We start from the raw sequence: 22,428 nt of genomic DNA, 5'->3' as shown, positions 1-22,428 counted from the left end.
CTTCATTTGGAAGTTTTGTAAGAAGAAACGGATCCCAGATCAAAAGACTTCAGGATTCAGAACAAGACCCTGAAGGATTCTAGTCCCTACTTCTCCATTTTCTTGCAGTCTTGAAAAGATGCTCAAATTCTCTGTAATTCAGCAACCTCATGTGTAAAGTGGGGTTAATAAGAAATCCAGTTGTTACAATGTTGTGAGAGCTAATATACTTAGCCTATGAGACTCTTCAGACAGTACCCACCAGATACGAAAGCTGGGTATATGCTGTCTGTGACCATCTGTTTGTTTCTATGTCTGTCTGACTCTGTATCCTTGTCTCTGTCTCTGTGTCTCTGTCTCATATCTCTCTTTGTCTCTCTCTGTGTATATCTCTGTGTCTCTATGTCTCCATCTCTCTCAGATAAATTTAACTTTTTCTTTGAATTTTAAAAATGCCTTTTTCTTTATCCATCATACCTTATAATTAATGAAGTCTTTCAAATAAGATTTCTTTTAAATCATCATTTAGGCCCAGAAAATATCAAGCCAGTATTGCATCATCTTTTGCCTTCCTATTTATTTTTGCGTTTTCTTTCAGAGATCAGGATAACACCACAACATTTCTCCAGCCCTATCTTTCCTTCAAATGCCTTCTAGGAGAGTCCCTCAAGCTAATTTGTCCTTAAACATATAGACATTCTGCTCTGACATCCATCTATTGTTCTATATTTTAACACCCTATTTTCCCATCGTGCATCTCAATTCGATTCTGTTTTATTAACTTCATGCTCCCATTTCCCATCACATCACCAATATCCTCTTTTATCTTTACAGGAAAATTTATCATGTTTATTTTGAATCTATGACCTGTCTATGCCATTAATTTTTATTTTTATATGAGAATTGAATCTCAAATTCATGTCTTGCTTTTATAGTAATTGTGTCCTTCAACTATGTGGTAGTCTTTCTGGTGGCATTACTATTATTTTGCACCACAGAATTTTAATAAATGTTCATGTCACTCATAGTTACTAGTTCATGTCACTCAGAGTAAAGACCTGATGACACTAACCACTGCAATGGGTAAGCATACAACTTCAGTATAGTTTGCAGTACAGAATTATATATGTCACCATTTTCTGCGTCAGTCATCGTGTCTCTTACTGGCATCATCTCTCTTCCCAGAGATCACAATTCCAAGTTACCCCAGGTCTAAGTTATTTCATACAAAGAAAATTCTCTGCAAGTGACCTGAGAACACACACACATCATCATCATCATCATCATCATCATCATCATCATCATCATCATTTCTGAATACATAGGTGCCTATAATTGCCTCTGATTCAAAATAAAAATTTGAAAAAAAATATATTTCATCCTGTGATGTAGGAGTCTAAAATCCCAGCAGGTTGTCTCCTGTCTGTGGATACATCATCAGTAAGCCATTTCACATTTAATTAAGCCAGAGGTTTCTGAGCTGATGAGGGCTGTGGGTAATACCTGGTCATTCCATGGACGTGGAGCCTCGTTCGCACATTGTATGCTGTGAAAAGTGTTTTTTGGTCGGAAGCAATGGTGTGTGTAACAGCGTGACTGCAAGTAAGGTCAGACTTAAGTGGAAAGATGGTGATGGAGGCACTAAGGCAAGCAATAAAAGGCCATCTAAACTAAGAATGATAGTCTATTCGGGCAAGACTAGACTGGGAGGATGGAAGGCATCCAATACAACCAGCATACCACCTAGTGGCTGGCAGAGACCTCAGAGAAGGGTGCAGGATCAGAAGCACACTGCTCTACTTACTTGGCAAGTTGGGAACCCCCCGCAGGGTAAGCCTGGTCATTCATAGCAGAAGGAAGTCAGTTGCTGAGTCCCTAGGTCAAGGAGAAAGAAGCAACACAACAGGAGGTGGCATTAAAGTAGTGTCAAATACACAGAAGATTACTGAAAGCTCAGCCCATAAGATCAGGCCTTCATTTTCTCTAAAGACCCAGCAACAAGCCTGTGTTCATCTCATAAGAAAACAATTACTTGAAGATGGAAATATGTTTATTCCCAAAGTCTTAGAAATCTGAACAGTGATTCTCCTGCCATTGTTGTCTACGGGTTTCATCCATTTTCCCACTTTCCATGGACACCACAAGTATCATGAATCAGATGGATTAGGGAGCCCAGAGGTGGAGAAAACTGCGCTGTGACTGGAACTTGCTGAAGTTTTCTCTTGCTATGATTTCCGGGTAAAAGTGGCAGTTGTCACATGACTACAAACATCTCAGATTGCATTCCAATGTTTCTTTTTTTCTTTTCTTTATTTTATTTTTTTAATTTATTTATTTATTACAGATTACTGTCTCTTCCCCGCCACTGCCTCCCATTTCCCTCCCCCAATCAAGTCCCCCTTCCTCCTCAGCCCGAAGAGCAATCAGGGTTCCCTGCCCTGTGGGAAGTCCAAGGAACCCCCACCTCCATCCATTTCTAGTAAGGTGAGCATCCAAACTGCCAAGGCTCCTACAAAGCCAGTACATGCAGTAGGATCAGAGACCCATTGCCATTGTTCTTGAGTTCTCAGTAGTCTTCATTGTCCGCTATGTTCAGCTAGTCCGGTTTTATCCCAGGCTTTTTCAGACCCAGGCCAGCTGGCCTTGGTGAGTTCCCAATAGAACATCCCCATTGTCTCCTTGTGTGGGTGCACCCCTTGCGGTCCTGAGTTCCTTGCTCGTGCTCTCTCTCCTTCTGCTCCTGATTTGGACCTTGAGATTTCTGTCCGGTGCTCCAATGTGGGTCTCTGTCTCTGTCTCCTTTCATCGCCTGATGAAGGTTAAAATTCAGGAGGATGATTTTTAAAAACTATTTTTTTTTATTTTACATACCAATCCCAGTTCCCACTCCCTCCCCTCTTCCTGTTCCTTTACCTTCCCCCTGATGCCAATGCCCATCCACTTTACAGAGAGGGTAAGGCACATTGCTTTGAGGAAGGTCCAAGGATCTCCCTACTATATGTAGACTCAGCAAGATATCCATCCAAAGAGAAGGGGTTCCAAAAGAATCAGTACAAGCAGTAGGGATAAATCCTGGTACCCTGCAGTCTGTCCCAGCCATACAACTGTTACCTACATTCTGAGAGCCTACTTTTGTTCTGTACTGATTCCTACCCTGTCTGCCCAGAGTTGGTGAGCTCCCATTAGCTCAGGTGAAGCTGTTTCAGTGAGGGTCCCCAATGATGGGCTTGACCTCTTTGCTCATATTCTCACTCCTTCCACTCTTCAACTAGACTTTGGGAGCCCAACCCAGTGCTCCACTGTGACTCTCTGCCTCTGCTTCCATCTGTTGCTGGATGAAGGTTCTATGGTGACAGTCACCAATCTGACTACAGGGCAAGGCCTGTTCGGGCACCCTTTCCACTATTGCTTAGGTCTTAGCTGTGGTCATCCTTGTGGATTCCTGGGAATTTCTCTATTTCCAGGTTTCTTGCTAGCCCCGTAATGGCTCTCTCAATCAAGATATCTCTTTCCTTGCTCTCCAATTCTGTTCTTCCCCTATCTTGAATATCCCGTTACCTCAATTTTTCCTCTTCCCTCCCTTTTTCCTTTCCTCCTCCCCTTCTACCCTCCCTTCTTCCCCCACCCCCACGCTCCCAATTTTCTCAGGAAATCTTGCCTCTTTCCCCTTTTCAGAGTATCTATATATGTTTGTCTTAGGGTTCTCCCTGTTACTTAGCTTCTCTAGGATCATGAACTATATAGGCTTGTTATTCTTTGCCTTACAGTTGTAATTCACTGATGAGTGAGTACATACCATGTTCATCTTTCTGGATTTGGGTCACCTCACTCATGATGTTTTCTTTTTCCTAGTTCTATCCATTTTCAGGCAAATTTCCAGACAGCATTGTTTTTAATTGCTGAGTAGTACTCATTGTATAAACGTACCACATTTTCATTATCTATTCTTCAGTTCAGAGTCATCTAGGATGTTTTCAGGTACTGGCTATTACAAATAATGCTGCTATGAACATGGTTGAACAAGTATCCTTGTAATATGATTGAGTATCATTTGGGTATGTGCCCAAGAGTGGTATTGCTGGGTCCTGAAGTAGGTTGATTCCCAATTTTCTAAGAAACTACCATACTGATTTTCAGAATGGTATAAAAGTTTACATTCCCCACAGCAATGGAAGAGTGTTCCTCTTACTCCACATCCTCTCGAGCATAAGTGATCATTGGTGTTTTTGATCATAGCCATTCTTATTGATATAAGATGGTATCTCAGAGTCATTTTGATTTGCATTTCCCTGATGGATAAGAATGTTGAGCATTTCCTTAAGTGTCTTGTGTCCATTTGAGATTCTTCTGTTGAGAATTCTCTGGTTAGATCTGTACCCCAATTTTTAATTGGATTATTTGGTATTTTGATGTCTAATTTCTTGGGTTCTTTATATATCTGGGATATCAGTCCTCTGTCTAATGTGGGGTTAATGAACATCTTTTCCCATTCAATAGGTTGCCTTTTTGTCTTATTGACTGTGTTCTTTGTTTCACAGAAACTTCTCAGTTTCAAAAGGTCTCATTTATTTATTGTTGCTCTCAGTGTCTGTGCTACTGGTGTTGTATTTAGGAAGTGGTCTCCTGTGCCCATGCATTGAAGGCTACTTCCCACTTTCTTTTATGTCAAATTCAGTGTGGTCAGATTTATAGTGAGGTTTTTAATCCATTTGGACTTGAGTTTTGTGCATGGGGATAGATATGGATCTATTTTCATTCTTCTACAGGTTGACATTCAGTTATGCCAGTACCATTTATTGAAGATGCTTTTTTTCATTCTATAATTTTAGCTTCTTTGTCAAAAATCAGGTCTGCGGATTAATATCTGGGTCTTTTATTTGATTCCATTGGTCAACCTCTCTGTTTTTATGCCAACATCAGGCTGTTTTCTATTACTGTAGCTCTATAATAGAGTTTGATATCAGGGATGGTGATCCTTCCAGAAGTTCCTTTACTGTACAGGATTATTTCGCCTATCCTGGGTTTTAGTTTTTACATATGAAGTTCTTTTGTGGTCTGTGAAGAATTGTGTTGGAATTTTGATAGAGATTGCATTAAATCCATAGATTGCATTTGGTAGGATTGTCATTTTTATTATGCTGAGCCTACCTATACAAGAGCATGGGAGATCTCTCCATTTTCTGACATCTTCAGTTTCTTTCTTCAAAGACTTAAAGTTCTTGTTGAACAAGTCTTTCATTTCTTTGGTTAGTATTACTTCATGATATTTTATGTTATTTGTGGCTATCGTGAAGGGTGATGTTTCTCTGGTTTCTTTTTCACCTTCTTTATCCTTTGTATATAGGAGGGCTACTAATATTTTGAGTTGATCCTGTATCCTGCCACATCTCGGAAGGTATTTATCAGGTGTAGGAGCTCCCTAGGTGGAGTTTTTGGGGTCACTTATGTATATTATCATATCATATGCAAATAGTAAAAGTTTGACTGCTTCCTTTCCAATTTGCATCTCCTTGATCTCCTTTTGTTGTCTTATTGTTCTAGCTAGAACTTCAAGAACTATGTTGAGTAGATAGGAAGAGAGTGGAAAGCCTTGTCTTGTTCCTGATTTTAGTGGAATCACTTTGAGTTTCTCTCTGTTTATTTTGATATTGGTCATCAGCTTGCTTATATTACTTCTATTATATTTAGATATGTTCCTTATATCCCTGATCTCTCGAAGACCTTTATCATGAAGGGGTGTTGGATTTTGTCAAATGCTTTTTCAGCATCTAATGAGATGATCATATGGTTCTTCTTTCAGTTTATTTATATAGTGAATTGCATTGGTAGATTTTGGTACGTTCAGCTATCCTTGCATCTCTGGGATGAAGTTGACTTGATTATGGTGGATGATTTTTTTGATGTGTTCTTGGATTCAGTTTCCTAGGTTTTTTTTTTTGAGTATTTTGGCATAAATGTTTATGGGGGAGATTGGTCTGCAATTCTCTTTTTTGGTTGAGTCTGTGTGTGGTTTTGGTATCAGGGTAACTTTAGCCTCATAAAAAGAGTTTGGCAATGTTTCTCCTGTTTCTAGTATGTGGAGCAATTTGAGGAGTATAGGTATTAGCTTTTCTTTGAACTTCTGGTAGAATTCTGCACTGAAACCATCTAGCCCTGGGCTTTTTTGGTTGGGAGGTTTTTGATGTTTGCTTTGATTTCCTTGCAGGTTATAGGTCTATTTAAATTGTTTACCTGGTCATGATTTAATTTTGTTATGTGGTTCCTATCCAGAAAACTGACCTCAATTTTGGTAGAGTTTGTCTTCTACCCTGTAATTCACATGTATCCTTTTATGTTATCCACAAAGCTTACTCCTGTCTCATCAGATATGGTCAGCCCAATGTCAACCACGTACCAAACCAGTGCTGTGTTTCATGAGATGTCAAGATCATCAAGAGCCTGGTGAGTTATATAATGCCTGGGAGCAAGAGAATTGATGTTGCCTCTTAACACACCTGTGACAGGTTCATATCAAGCCTGCCAGCTGCTGGTCATTGTCTTGAAAATTGATATGAAAAAAAAAGCTCATGTCATTAGTTACATACTACATGATGGGGTGTCAAATTAACTCCTCCAGTAAAGATGGTACCTCGGACAGCAATACAATCAAAACCCAATCTGATTAGCCCATGTTATGTTCTCCAGTACCTACCTGACTTTTGAAAAGCCCAAGCTTGAGAATTGAGGGGGACATTGATAAAGTTCTCCATGTCTGTGGCTTTCAAAAAAAGGCTTTGATGGTGATACAGAACCCTGAAATTCCCTCCAATAATAAAGTATTGTTCTGGTTACAATCTTGGCAGAATGAGGACAAAAGCCCCAGGATCTGTACTTAGCCCTTCTATCAAAAAAAACTTCACACCTTGGGTCCAACATCATCATAAGTATTCTTAAAGTTGCTGAGTGTATCTAGTCTAGGCACACTAAATAAGTGAGCAGAGACATAGGGAAGATCTTTGGAATAGCAAACCCAACGTGAGGTGCATATGAGCTGAGACTTGATTTTATCACCTGACCACTCGACACTTATTTTGACAGATATGCTGCCGTGGCATTTGGGGTTACCATAAATGAAAACAGAATAAAGATATCTGAAGACTGAAGACAGAAAATCCCTCCAAAACCAGGGTCACCGAGGCTGCCTGGGCACCAGAGAACATTGCTGCATGTAGCTGATTGACAGAATATTGATACATCTAGAGCTACAAGTGCATAAAGAGGTCCTTATCAACTCTGTAAGACTTAGATTTTTTTCATTGACATTAGTATAGGTTTAAAACCCTTTGCCACTCTGTTAATGTGGTGGCCAACTAATATAACTGCTCTGTTTGCTTCGTCACTTCAGGTAACAGGAGAGCCTGCCTGGAGCATCACACGCAACATCTACCATAAGTCAGTTGCTATTTGACAAACACCAGCTGTGACCACCTAAGGAGTTTCCAGTAAACACACTATAGACCTTCAATCACTCTAAGGTGCTGATGTATCTTGCTAGGGTAGATGTGGCTGCTTCATGAGTGCAATGGTCACAGATGGCTTCTTCATAATCCTGCATTGCAATCTCTTTTCACATTGATCTCTCAAGCTGAAAATCAATTGCTAACTCAAGCTTTCAATAATCACAGCACAATGCTATTCTAACAGCTATTTTGGGAATGCAAGATTCAGCTCGGAGACTTGCTCCCAGACCATTTCTTTGTGCTCTCCACAAAGAACTCTTGCCAGCAATCAAAGAACTGGCTCTTCCTTTCCCTTATATCCCGAGGATCTTCCTCTAAACTTAACTTCTAGCATATACTCCATAATGCCAGTGGGCTGGAGTCTGAGCCATGCTGGGCTGCTGGACCTAAAGGCAATAGACATCAGAAAGACTAGACTGGAGCAGGTCAAGGCACACTATGCCCATCAAGAGTTGTACAAGGGTTTAATGTTCACTACCAAAGTTATTAACAGAGTGTTTAAGGGGTCTCCAATAATGAGAAATTGGCATGATAGAAAGTTCATGATGTGGGCATAAACTTTGAACCCTTGAAATGTCAGTGATGGGCAAAAAGATAACACCACAGAACTAGCTTTGCCCTAAAGAAGCTAAAGTGAATATGGACCTTTCCCTGCCCACAAGTAATTGACAATCTAGGGCTGAAGCAAAAGCATGGCTTGCTATGGGTCTGCTACCAAGATGTGAATTTTCCAAAACTTACTGCAAGGATGTAAACCATGAAGCAGCCACCTTTGCAAAGGGTGGAGTGAAGGACTATAGTGTTGGGAGTAGGCTCTCCCTCCCATTTGGATCCTTCCTGGACAAACCAGTTTGTCTGGTGATTGAGAGCCTGGTTGTTCTGCCAGATCATTCTGTTCTGCCCCAAACCTCCAAGCACATTTGACTAGGAGACCTTTAATATCTGATAAACATTTATTACCATCCTCTAAAATGAAGGCTCCAAGAATATATGTGGAGGAGCATGGCTTGGGGATATTTTCACACAATTGAGCACTTAATAAGCATGAACTTGTATTGATCACTAATGACTTCAATTAATCAAGCATGGATTAATTGATGAGGAGCCACTAGAAAGAAAAACACAACTGTGTTGAACTATGCCTGTGTATGGAAATAGTAAGACTGTCTTCTCTGTAGGGAACCTGGAAACTACAATCCTTCTTAAGAGGATGCTGGCCAGTACAACTGGCTATAAGATAATCTTGGCAATACTGAAGACTATAAGGAATCCTAACAGAATCACTACATATTTTCTGGAGCCTACCATAACCTCTCACCTGCTCCATCTCATATGCACTAATCCATTATCCTTACCACCCCCCCCCCCATTTTCTGGAGCCTACCATAACCTCTCACCTGCTCCATCTCATATGCACTAATCCATTATCCTTACCACCCCCCCACCAAGAGAAATTGTGCTAAAGCACATGACAAATCACAATTAAATTCATGCAGTATTTCTTCATCTTCTGGTTCCCTGCCATGCTATATAAGGTAGTTCCCAAGTCTAACCTGTTGAGGCCCCAGGAAGGAGGCTTTGCTTGAGTCAAATTCATGGTCATACACACCCTGAATTTAGTATGTCCCTACAAATATCCACATCCTTGTAAAATTCCACATGACCCAACTTCTCTCTTTTCAAATCTTAACTGCTATCTGTCCTTTGTGAGCCAGCTGGTTAGGTCAGATACCACTACTGTGCTCCCACAATGCACTGTGGGCCCCCTTGTCAACTTTACTAATTATGCTTTTTAGTGGTATATTGTTTGTGTTTTAATACTGGAGATCAGAGGCCAAAGCAACCACACTAGTTAGCCAGACAGGCAGGGGAGTGATAGCACACACCTTTAATCCCAGGACTCAGGGGACAGAGGCAGACATATAAGGGCTATATAAGATCAATCCAGACACAGATCCAGGTGGTGATGGCTCACACCTTCAACCCCAGTATCTCAGCTCTAGGGAAGTGGAAAGTTGAGCTATATAGCTGGACAGAGAAAAGAATATAAAAGGAAGAGACAGGAACTCCATGAAGTGTGGAGTTTGAGGCTTCATCCTTTGGTCTCAAGATTTGATAGAGGTAAAAGATTTCTCTAGTGGTTAGCTCTTCTGCTCTTCAGCTTGAACCCCAATATCTGTCTCTGGGTTTGTATTATTCATGCTAAACTTTCCATCCAGAACATGGTGTGAGCTCCTCAAGGCAAAAGCCTTGTCCCCTGCATCTATTCTCTTGGTCTAGCACTAACTCTTGTCTGAGCATTGCCAGTGCTCAGTGACCCTTAGTGGACTCTGACAAGGATACACATTACTGATGGTGTATTGCCTTTGTTCAAACTGAAGGGCCATAACCCCTGGAGAAGGGTGGTATTACATAGGGATATAACATGAGGCAAAAGAATCATGGTACTAGAGAAGGAAAAACATCTACATTCCAATCATGATGGGTAACTGTCCTCTGTCTCGGCACATCATAGGTATTTTTTTAAAAGATTCTGCTTGGTGGTGGTGTTGCATGCTTTTAATACCAGCACTTGGAAGGCAAAGTCAGGAAATCTCTGAGTTCAAGGCCAGCCTGGTCTACAAAGTGAATTCTAGAGAAATCTTGACTCTAAGAGCTAAGACAATAAATAAAATAGACTAAAATATAATCCTCAAGTACACCCAGGAAAGGGCAGCACTAATCCTTAACTCAACTTTAACTTCCCATCACACACTGGACCCAAATACCTTTTTTGTTTAATGAGTTAATGAATAATTTTGTGAATAAGCGCAGAAAAAACATAGACATTTCCATGCATGGAGGGAAACTTTTCAAAACCAGACTTGAATATTCCCTCATTAATAAAGAGAAAGACAATACTACCAGGCTTAGAAGCTGTGCCAATTTAATCTTTCCCCAGAGAGGCAGAAATGAAACAGGCCAAAAGGCATTATTTACAGACACATTCGCTGCACCATTCACTGCATGCTCAGAGCCAGCTGAGGATTTTACTACCAGCCTCATCAGTTGGGGTTGGTATTCTAATGAAGTGGTAGCAAGTAGGTCATGTCCTCCATTCATAAAAGCACCTCATTACCTTCGGCAGGGATGGACTAATAGGGTCAGTCATCCATCTGGAGTCTGCAAGAAACGGAATGATAATGTCACCCTGGTTTCCAAGACTGCTGTGAAGAGACCACACCTGGCGATGGGCAGCTGCTTTAGACTGTTCCGCGTGGATATGAGTGGCGGGCACTGAGAAAACCATGGCATCACTGGAAAACATTGGATTTCTGGGACTAAACCAGCAGGCTGTATAACAAGTCAAACTCAGGAGCCCAGGAAGTAGAATGATGTACTATGGAATTCCAGCCTAGCTAATGGCTAAGAGAGAGGTTGTTGGCAAGGACCAACAGCCTCAAACATTCTGAGTCTTAGTTTTCTTATTTGCGAAGTAGAAATAAAAATATCCACCTTTTTGGTTGGTTGCTGTGCCATGTGAGAAGCAGAATGACATAAGCAAAGTATGTCACATACCTCAACCACTGTTCCACCAGTGAGACACAGAGGCAAGAAAGACAGCCTAGTCTGAGAACAGCTTGACTCTGGGAGAAGTGTGCTATTACTGCACTGTCTGGAAGGCTTCAGAACATTCCATCCCATCTGTGGCAGACGTGCAGGTCAACGGAGCCATACCTGCCCTGACCAGCATGAAGCAGGCTTTCTCAGATTGCCAGCACCCAAATCATGATACAGAGATGTATTATTCGTTATGAATGTTTGATCTTAGTTTAAGCTTCTCCCACTATGTTTTGCCCTGGGGTTTTCTATCTTCTTTCATTTTGTATACCCTACTTTTCTGCTTCCTCCATGCAGCCTGGCTAGCCCCAGGGAACTCCCTATCTTCCTTGTTCTCTCTTGAGCTTATATTCCTCCTCTTACTTAATCTCTCTGCCAGCCAGTCCTGGCCATTCCTTTACTGCCTAGCTATTAGTTGTTCAGCTTTGTATTAGACCAATCAACAGGCAAGGTAAAACAAATTCAACACATCTTTACATAGTTAGACAAATGCATCATAAACAAATGTAACACAGCTTTACATAATTAAACAATTATTCTATTCCACAACAAGTACAAAGCAATGTAAAGGAATTGCCTTTGAGACCCCATGAGAGCCAATGGGCCTCTCAGAAGAAACTGAAATGCTCCTTTACGTTATATGAGAGAGTCCTTGACTCACTGACATTGATAGGCTTTTGCTCTGGTGTGAGCTCAGCAAGACAAAGTTGGAGAAGTTCATGCTCCACAGACAAATAGTTGTGCTGAAGCAGGGTATCCCAATCAGTTGGCTTACAATAAAATTGCCACTTTACTATGCCAGGGGTCTCTTTGAAAGGGGCTTTAAAAGCACTTCTGTACATTTAACAAAATGACTAGATGTCTATGGAAACAGCTTCACGGTTCTACTTAAAGTGGGAAGTCATTTCGTGAATGCCCATTGCAAAATAATTTCACAGCTTGATTTGACCACTCATTAATTCATTGAATTAGGAAAAAGAGAAGTCTTTAAGCAGGTTCTGCACATGGAGGAAACAAGATACATACAGGATAAACCTTTCATCTTGCTAGATGGTGTGGCAAAATCTGGGGCATATCCTCTTATCTGATAAGACACAGAGGAAAGGGACAGACCCTTCACTCAGGGAAGGCATGGGATAAGTACATTTCATTCTTGCTGTGCACATCAGTTGTGCATCACAGTTACTTTGGAAGCAGACAGAATGAGCCTCCTTTCACAAACATGAGAACTAGGATTCCAAGAGTTAAGTCCACTGCTGCAGGTAACCCACAGGGCAGGTGGCAGAAGACAGTTTGAGAATAAAATAATCTTCAGAGACAATTTCCACTCTCTAACACTGAAAGAGAGGCACAGGCCAATCTGAATCTCTTTCTACAGTGTGTGCACCTGAATGAATTACAGAGTGAATACCTTGGCAGTGCTGTACCTCGGCAGAGGATGGGGCCATCTCTCACTGTCACCATGTTTGATCATAACTCAAGAGACTAGGGAGCCTGGGCTCCCAGAGGCTAGCAGAGGCATCATTGCCTCCAGCATGAACACTGAGTTGGCAAATCAGCTCCCCAGAACAAAATCTAATTTGCTCCTTTCTTCCTTCGTTTGATGCTCAGAAAATTGTACCCTTTCCCTAAAAACTGCCTGAGGGAATAAACACAATTAATTTCTTGATTAAAATTATTAAATCAAGTGCCATGTGCAGTAAAAATGTGGAAGAAAGGAAAATGCACAGTGAAAAATTGGATGAGTGGTTCTCTCATGTTCCATCTGAGGAAATCACAGTGGAGGGAGAAGGCCAAAAGAAAAAAAAAACAGACAGGGGTTGGGCCAAATGATCAAAGAGTGGGATTTGGGATGTAGCTTCTGTTGGGAGAAAAATAAGAATTCCAGAGTCTTAATATCCAGATAGATGCAAAGTCTGGCTCCACCCATTATTAACTGTGAAGCCAGCAAGCCATTTGTTTGTTTTCTTCCTCTCTTTGTTTTTTTTTGTAAACTTTTATTTCAGCAAATATTTACTGGTAACTTGACATGTACTTACCTTCTTGCAATAACTGGAAAAGATTAGTGAGCCACAGTCCATGCCAAAATCGGTAGGCACACATCTGAAGCAGAAATAGCAGATGAACCCAACAGTACATCTCCGGTAAGTTTAGTGAGGAAACAAGATGCCAATGGGGTGTATCAGTGAAGTATCTGGTCTAGGCATTAAGGTAATGGAATGTTGCTATAGGCTGAGACCCAAGGAACAACAGCAGTTAACCTGAGCAGAAACATAAGAAAGACCATTGCAGGCAAAGGCTTTGCATTCAGAGGGAGCATGATGCTTCCTTACATTTTGGAGAAATAAAGAAGTGTACCTGACATAGATGTGCATAAGAGAACGGTACGTGATGAGGACAGAGAGCAAACACAGTGGGAGGCGTTAGCATCTATTAAGAGTATACGCTTTTTAATCCTAAAATTATGATTCAGTTAAAACTCCTGGTTCCAGAATGGGTGGAAAGGCTGCAGAGGTAAGCAGACGTGAACGTGGAAGGCGGAAGAGAGATCACAGCCTCAGATCTTCAAAACAAGGCCTGTAAAAACACATTTGCTGAGGCTGACAGCCACTGAGTATAGTGTCAAACTTTTTGTCTTAAAATGCTTTGGGATCACCTTCAAAATCAAAGCAGAGATCTCACCAAGAGGCACGCGGAAGATGTGCATGTGGGAATCACTCTGCCTGTGCAGCAGTTAGCAGTGATGAGACGCTTGCCATGTAATAGAACAGCTGGACAGGATAATACTGCCTATCTTCCTCAGCAGCAGAAGTCAAATGACCATGCATGCACCACATACAGCACCCGCTATCTGGAGAAAAGCCTCAGCATGACCTGGAGTTCAGTTCCAATCCTCTCCCTGCATGCATGCCTTGTGAATTGCTATTCTAGGGGGAAAATTAAAACCCAAGCTTCCAGTCTCCCACTGATCACTACTGTTAAGTAGAGCAACACACAGTGCATATGAATACAGCACAAGAAAAGGAAAAGGAAGGCCTCAGGAAAGCCAAGGATGGATAAAATTTATTTGCCAAAAAATAAAATAGTTCATGTTCTATAATGCAGCTTCTCCAACTTCATTCGTTGTCAGGATCACGTAGGAGTTTGGTTAGAACTCAGAGTCAAGGCTCTCTATCCAGTTAGCCCAAACCTGAGCACTTTGCGAGCTATTACAGAACCGAGTTTGGTGTAATCTTGGCTCTGGAGAAGTAGGGGCAGGTGCATTGCTGAAGCTTGCTGATCAGGCAATCTAGATTACCTGATATGTTCAGGTTAGTGAGAAACCACCTTTATAAAATCAAGGTGGACAGTGACAGAGGGATGACAACTGGGCGTGTCCTCTGGTCTCCACATGCACTTGTTTATGCGTGCATGTGTATCCACACACACACACAAGTACACATACACATACATACAATCACAAGGAAAGACTAAAGCTGCTCCATTTAGGAGAGTGAGCCTTTTTCTTGGCGTGGCCTGGAGTCAGAAGCACATCAGCTGGAGGAGGAAGGATTGGAGGCAACAGAATTCTCAGGTGTTGTGACCCCACTTCTTCTGGGGTCCACCTGCTCCCCTCTAGTTGGCAAAGGCACATATCTCTTGCCTCCTTTTTGTCTGTTTTGGTGGTTTTACTTTGAAATGAGCCTGGTGGGGAAAAGCACCACACAAAACATAGCCAAAAAGAGGTCACAGGCTTCTTCCTATGGACTACCTCCTGGCCATCCATCTACTTCCCATGAAGACACACAACAGGTCTAGATGAACCGGAGCACCAGGCTTCTCTGGGAGCTAGAACTACCTGAGGACAAGAAGATGGAGGCCAGACTACTCTACTTCTCTAGATTCCAGGATGCTCAGTACCTGCAGGGCTGAGACCCTTACGCTCATCAGTAGCACCCGCAGGAAGCATGCACTCCCACCCCTCTGTCCTCCACCATGAACAAGCAATCTTTTGTACCCTCACACCAATCACCCATCCATGTGGGTTCTGCTTCTGCACTCAGGAGATGGAGAAAAGGAAGTTCAGGAAGCTGCCTCACTCTGAGACTAACTCCAGCATGTTTAGAGCTCAGCAATGTAGAAAACCATTTCCATGGACATGTCATAAAAATATAGACAATGATATTAGTTTATATTTACCTCAAATTATATATAATATATATTAAACATGTGTATATATATGCATATATAGGTATAAACATGAACATATATTTATATAGATTTTAAATGAAGTTACTATCTTAGACCATGGACATGTCATAAAAATATAGACAATGATATTAGTTTATATTTACCCCAAATTATATATAATATACATTAAACATGTGCATATATATGCATATATAGGTATAAACATGAACATATATTTATATAGATTTTAAATGAAGTTACTATCTTAGTTGAGGTTTCTATTGCTGTGAAGAGACACAATGACCACAGCAGCTTTTATAAAGGAGAGCAATGAATTGGGTGGCTTACAGTTTCAGAGGTTTAGGCCATCATCATCACGGTGGGACATGGTGGCATGCAGGCAGACATAGAGCTGGAGCTGACAGTTAATGCATATAGATCCACAGGCAACAGGAAGTAAATTGTATCCACACTGATCATAACTTGAGCAAAGAAGACCTCAAAGGCCACCCCCACAGTGACACACTTCCTCCACCAAGGCCACACCTACTCCAACCAAGCCTCATCTCCCAATAGTGTCACTGCCTGTGAACTGATGGAGGTCAATTACATTCAGACTGACACAACTATATGTTATGAAGTTGTGCCACTCAGTTGTGGTGATAATGCTCCTCCCAAAAGCCACAGGCTATCTAACAAAACCTCAATATTGAGCATGAGAAACCTCTTTTCTAGTTGTTGGCTAGGAGAGTTCAAGAAACCCCCACACACAATATAGGTTATTGATGTTGCCTTTGTTTGCTTCCTAGAATTTGAAAGTAAATCCCAACAGGAGGCTTGAAGGCGCCACACACTTTGAACACACGACTGGAGGAACTGATCTGGACATGACCTGGAGCCTCCTTGCTGTACACTAACTCTCATGGTTCTAGAATGTGCAATGAAAGGTGCCAAGAGAAAAATAGTGCTAACCAGCTATCGTGCCTATGAATAACAACAACGACCAACATGGTAAGATATCCCCAAACATGCAATAGTGCCACTTATATCTTGAGGCCACCAACAATTGTTTGATTGGACTTGGGGCTCCTTCAATAGGAGGAAATTTATGCCCAGGACTGTAATCCTAGCTATCTACTCCTGGCTAATGATGTCATGGAAGCTAGAGGAGAATCTACTCCTGCAGCTTCCCTAAACCAGCATAATTTCTAATTACATTCTAAACAGTTATCCTTATACCCATAGATCAGTAGATCTCTCGTCTCGCATTAAATACCTTTCCTTTAATAGCAGACAGAGACCACTACAGAAAGCAACAATTGGTTAAAATGCAGAGGACAACTGACGGGGGTCGGGGCTCAGCCCTAATTGGTACATCTACAACAGAATCTGTACACTTGAGACATCATAGAAGAAATGATGGAAAAGTTGTAAGAATCCTTGGACCAAGATGTCTGCAGTAAGACTATGTCTTCTACAAATAGGGAAGCATCTCCCATGAAATCTCAACAACATGATAGCTTAAACAAGATCTGAACAACGATGCCAGTTGATAGGATAGTAATGGAAGATGTCTCACAAGGCCCCACACTTAGGCAAAGATTTGCAGGCAGCCAACAACTGCTGAGAGAAAAAAATCAGGCTCCCTCTAGGGATGAACCCCTAACTGGTTATACCAAGTGGTCAGCTCTAAAAACATAAACATACAAATAACACTAAATTGACTCAGCTGGTTGTATTTATATGCATGTATACATGTAACAATAATAATTAAATAAAAAGAGAAAAATATGCACAAAAGAAAAATATAATAGAAGTACTACATGAAAGTAGGAGAGTTTGGAAAAAGAGGAAGAGATAGACATGATAAAGAGGGGAGAGTCAGACATGATAATGAGAGATTGAAGATAATCAAAGCATATTATATACATCTGTGAAATGCCATAACGAAACCCATTATTTTGAATAATTAATAAATGATAATAAAATGAAAACAAAATCCATCTCTCTCAGAGTAAGAAAAGAAAGCCTCAGACAAGTTAAATGTTCCAAAGCCATACACTAGCTAGGAAGTCATGCTAGCCAGACTTCAAAGCCCAGGTTCTTTCAGAATATTCTACCACCTGGTGCTTTTCTTCTGCGAATTTTCCAGGGACCTCTCAATATTGTGGTGTGACCAAATCCACGCTCAGAGAGATAAACAACAGAGGCATTGTACATCCTGGTCAGAGGACAGAGATCTGGCTTGGATCCAGACTTCCTCCTTCATCTCAGGTCACAGGGAGGTGTCCAGTGTCTTAAATCTTGAGCTAGCACTTGGACCAAAGCCTGGCTCTGTCCCTCACCAAATGGGGAATATTGGTCCGGTGGTTTGGATTCTGTGACTGGTTCCTCATCTGTGTCTGGGAGGTCAACAGAGGTGCTTGTCTCATAGGGAAAATACAAGATTTTTGCAAGGGCTGAAACTGTCATGTATTCTTCATGGGGTTTACTACCTCCAAAGGGGTAAAAGAAAGTTGATTCTTGAGAGGCAAAAAAAATATGACAGTATAATAGTCTGTGGTACATCAAAATTAAATCCTGTTCAACCAAACTGTAGCTCTTACTATTTAATGCCTTTCATTAGGACGAAATGAAATGTAAATTGAGTGTTTCTCCTTAAAGGAACAATACCAAAGTGAAGATTGAAAAACTACAATAAGCCTTACCTCTTAGTCCCTTCCCTCAGCCCTCAGCACCCACCTGCCATGCACTTTAGTTCTGCCGCTCAGCACCATCCCCCCGCATAGCATGAAGACCCCTGCAGACTCTATCCCTGGTACCCCACAGTCCAAGGCTCCTCCCTGCTTTTGACCCTGTGGTCTCCTTGTTTACCGTTCACATTTCAGCTTCAATCCCACTGCTCTGTGAAATCCTGCTCTACCCTCCTAGGAGGAAGCAATCTCTTTTTTCAAAGCCTGCTGATTATGCCTCTATTAAAGCAGTAATTCAATTTATGCCCTGATGGAGTGAGTTGTTTACATGGATGACTATGAAACAGGAAGATATTAAATTGCCTTCCCCTCCTCCGCACTGCACCAGCGCTTCTCTATTGCAGGGAGGAAGCTGGACTGCTGTGTGAGCCTTGGGACTGGAGGTTGCTCCGGTTCTGAGAGAAAGGAGGGCAAGAAAATCCAGAGGCTGTAATGCTTGACAACACTGAGGAAAAACAAGCTCCCAACAGAAAGTCTATGTAGATCTAGGGGGGCAGAGAGCAGATCCATGAATGTCTAGGACTGTGGGTGTGCTTGGGGAGGCAGGGGATTCATAGCCAATGGGGGTTGATGGAACTGTTCTAAAATAAACTTTGAGTTAAGCCCATTTAATTGTATACTTCTCCTGGGTGAAATGTCAGTTCTAATTCAAAAGCCTGTCTGCATAAAAAAAAAAAAAAAGTGCTGAGCCCAAAGAGCAGGGAAAAAGGGGCAGGAGATAGTGTTGTGCCTGGGAGAGCTTTGAGGAGGGCCATGGGTGTTTGGGGAACAGTGGCATCTGTCTGAGATTCAATGCAAGAGAGATGTGGACAGTCCTGCCGTTTACTGGGTTTTATGAGTGTGTTAGCGCTTCTAAGAGGGATTCAGAAGCATGGGCACCAACTACTGTGGCCTGGTTGAAGAGTCAAAATAGGGCATGTGTTTGTTAGTCTTGACTGTGAACCTGATGGACTTTAGAATCACAAAGACAAACACCTTCATGTGTCTCTGACAGCATTTCCAGACGGGTTTATCTGAGAAGACGCCCTCTGGCTGTGGGTTACACTAACCCATGAACTGAGGTCTTCGACCAAATGAAAAGGAGAAGGCTAGCCAAGGGCCAGCATGCATCTCTCTACTTCGTGATGAGGAAATCTCATCAGGACCATCTGCTCCCTGCTTCTGCCACCACGCCTCCTTCCCTGTGGTGATGATGAACAGCCCGCTCAACTCTTGATCCGAAATAAGCCCTACCTTCCACAGGTTGCTTTTGTTGGGCATTGTGTCATTCCCAGGAGAAATTAATAGAAGCTCCCTGTGGCAAGTTCAAAGCTGTGGGAGTTCAATTCTAAATGGGCCACAGAGAAGACAGAATAGTCTAGTTTATAATATTATAATAAATAATATAAAGTATTACCAGCCCCCCTCTCTCTCGTGTGTGTGTGTGTGTGTGTGTGTGTGTGTGTGTGTGTGTGTGTTTGTGTGTTGTTTGGAATTCCATGCCTGGAGTCCTGTCATCAATTCTGTACCTTCCTAGCCGCATCACACAGTCCTTCTAGAGCTCAGCCTCCCATCTCTGAAATACTGCTTAAAATATTACAGAGATATGATGGAAGGTTTCTTGCAGCATATCTGACATGCCACAGATGTCCAGGACATGATACGGCTAATTTTTAGTAATAATAACAACAAATGTTAGTACAGAGACCACAGGTACCAGGCACACTGCCTGACACCTAAGATGCTGTCATGGTGACATCCATAAAAGGAAAATAATACCATTATTACTGATCACTTGCTTACTAATAACCCAACAGTCTGTAGTTAATGACATAGCCAAGAGCTTAATTCAGGCCGCTCTAAACTTTGCACCATGCTGCTCACATAAGATGAGAGGGTGTGGGAAAAAAATCACCAGTTAGGAGCATGCGCTTCTAATAAGAAAAAAAATACGCCTAAGATTTTATTTATTCAATGCACCTTTATCAAGGAAATTTTCTATGACAGGCACTGGGGCAGGAACATAAGGAGAAAATGGACATACTTTGTTATCTCTAGGAACTGCCATCTAGGGAAGAAAAGGGAAGAGGTCCTGATGTGCACTGAAGCCAGCTCACACAAGCTCCCAAAAGTCAATTAACATATTTTCTGAAATTATGCATGCTGGCTGTTAAACCCAGCCATTATTGAAATTAAGTCACATAAACATATGACAAATTATATGAAAAACAAAGATACAGAATACTGGAAACTCACCACGTCCCGATTAGTCTATGATGTCTATATTCTTGAGATAACTGGTGTATTCTAGTATTCTAGTGTGGGGTGGGAATACCACCAGCAGGCATTGCTGTATTTCCACCCAGCCGCACATCCGGAGGATGGCAACCTGCTAGTGCTAATGGGTTATTTTCACCTCAGGAATCTGCCAGCTCTACACATGAGCACTCAGATTATGGTTTTCCTGCCTGTCTAGATATAAGAAAGTGATGGAGAAAGTGTCATAGAAGCAGAGTAAACACACAAGTGTCTTTTGTCTCTTCCTCCTAATGTTGCAAGTGGCATCCAAGAAAAGCTAAGCGAGTTATCTGCTATTCAAAAATTACTGATTCAGCAAAGAAGGTACTCACTATCCCCTGTTAACAATGAGCAAAGTTCTGACACACGGCTTTGTTTGTCTTGCTCTTTGGTGAAAACCATCAACCCATATCCATAGTGAAGCTGTACAATCCTCAATTGCAGGTACAGGTTTCTTACAGATTAAAGTGATACTATCAGAAAACGTCAGTTGAACATTATGTAAGATTCAATTGACTATATGGTACTGATAATAGTGTACGTTTTATTATACCTATAAATTATGTGCCCCCATTCCTTACATAATCAAAATTTATAATAAGCTCACTGCGTGTATGTGTGCCAACTTTCATTTTTCCTACCCAGCCAAAAAGAAAAAACATGTCCAAATTCTTTGCCTCCTCCTATATCCAAGTCTTCAGCAATATGACTCTCCAAGTTCTCCACAGAGCTTTGTGGCTTTCACCAGTCAGAACAATGCAATGGAAGGTCAACGTGTCAATTCTGAACCTGGACTTCAAGAAGTCTCATGCCACCCCCCTCTCTCTTTCTCCATCCTTACCCACCATGGTTGACGTGAGTGACAATGTGACACTTTAAACGAAGCCAAATCAACACTCTGTCCCAAGCTGAAGGTCAGACAAGTGAGCGTCCTGACAATAGCAGAAAAGCCACCAAGTCAAATTTCAACTCCCCACATACGTACGAGTAATCCAGTCAGCTGACTCGGATGGTACAAAACCACAACCATCAGCTGATGTATGCTATCAAGACTAATTTACGATTTGTTAGTACTTATGATTCTTGAGCAAGCGACAACTTGACTGTGGGTCACATATTCCTGGGTTTGGTTTTTTGTTTGTTTTTTTTTATATGCTTAGAAATCTAAATTAAACCTGGCACATGGTAAATTCTATACTAGACAAGTTCCCTCAAGCTTATAATTTTCATTTTAGTGACAGTTAATGGGATGGATACAAACCTGGAAACCTGTTCCCTTTCCAACAGCCACCAGTGAAACTTCTACCCTCTCCTTATCATTTTATATGAACAACTTGCAATTTGCCCTAAGCTTAAATAAGTTGTGCCAGAGGTTTGGAAATAATTTATACAGAGAACTTGAGCTGGCTCCTGTTTACGGCTCTCATTTGTAAGGTTTCTTTCCATCACTTTAGAGACATGATAATCATTCCAATTCAATCATCGTAACTAGTAAGGGATACTTGGAGTAGCTCTTTAAATATTTACCATCTTGATGATCAAGATCCGTATCTGACCTTAAGGGCAAAGCTGTAGGAAGGAGAGATGCTCAGTGTTGATTTTTTTTCTTCCAGGTTTCTGAGCTCTCAGTTCTACCTGCTTTATCCCTATATGAAGTTTACTTTTACTTTACTTTAATATTTTGTCCATAGTTTTTAATTATTTTTGGCTCCATAACTACCAGAAGCAAACTTATAGCCGCAGGTAGCTGTAATCTCTTAACAGAACCTTAGCCCTTTCTCTCATGGTAGCTTCTATTCAAATATTGAAAATCTCCAAATATCAGGGAAGGACGATTGGGTGTCTTTACTGCTTACTTAACTGAGGGACTCAATGAATCAAAGAATTGTGCTGAATGACAAATGTTAGGTTCTCAGCAACTGATTGGTACAATTGTGACATGACTCTTATCGGCAATTGATTGACACCTGGCCTGGTGCTGTCGTAAATGTCAATGGAGACTTGCCTGTAGGAGCCAGAGGCTAGTGATCTGCAAGGATTATACCCTTCTGCTCAGAGTCAGGTGGAGAAAGCATTGCCCCACTCTGGCACAATTTGAATGTCTTCACGGGCTCTTGGAAAGTTTCCAGACCTTCCTGGTGGGCTGAAGG

This window comes from Microtus ochrogaster, chromosome 15, assembly GCF_000317375.1.
Source record: "Microtus ochrogaster isolate Prairie Vole_2 chromosome 15, MicOch1.0, whole genome shotgun sequence".
Classification (NCBI taxonomy): Eukaryota; Metazoa; Chordata; class Mammalia; order Rodentia; family Cricetidae; genus Microtus; species Microtus ochrogaster.
Note: the sequence above shows the minus strand (reverse complement) of the source record.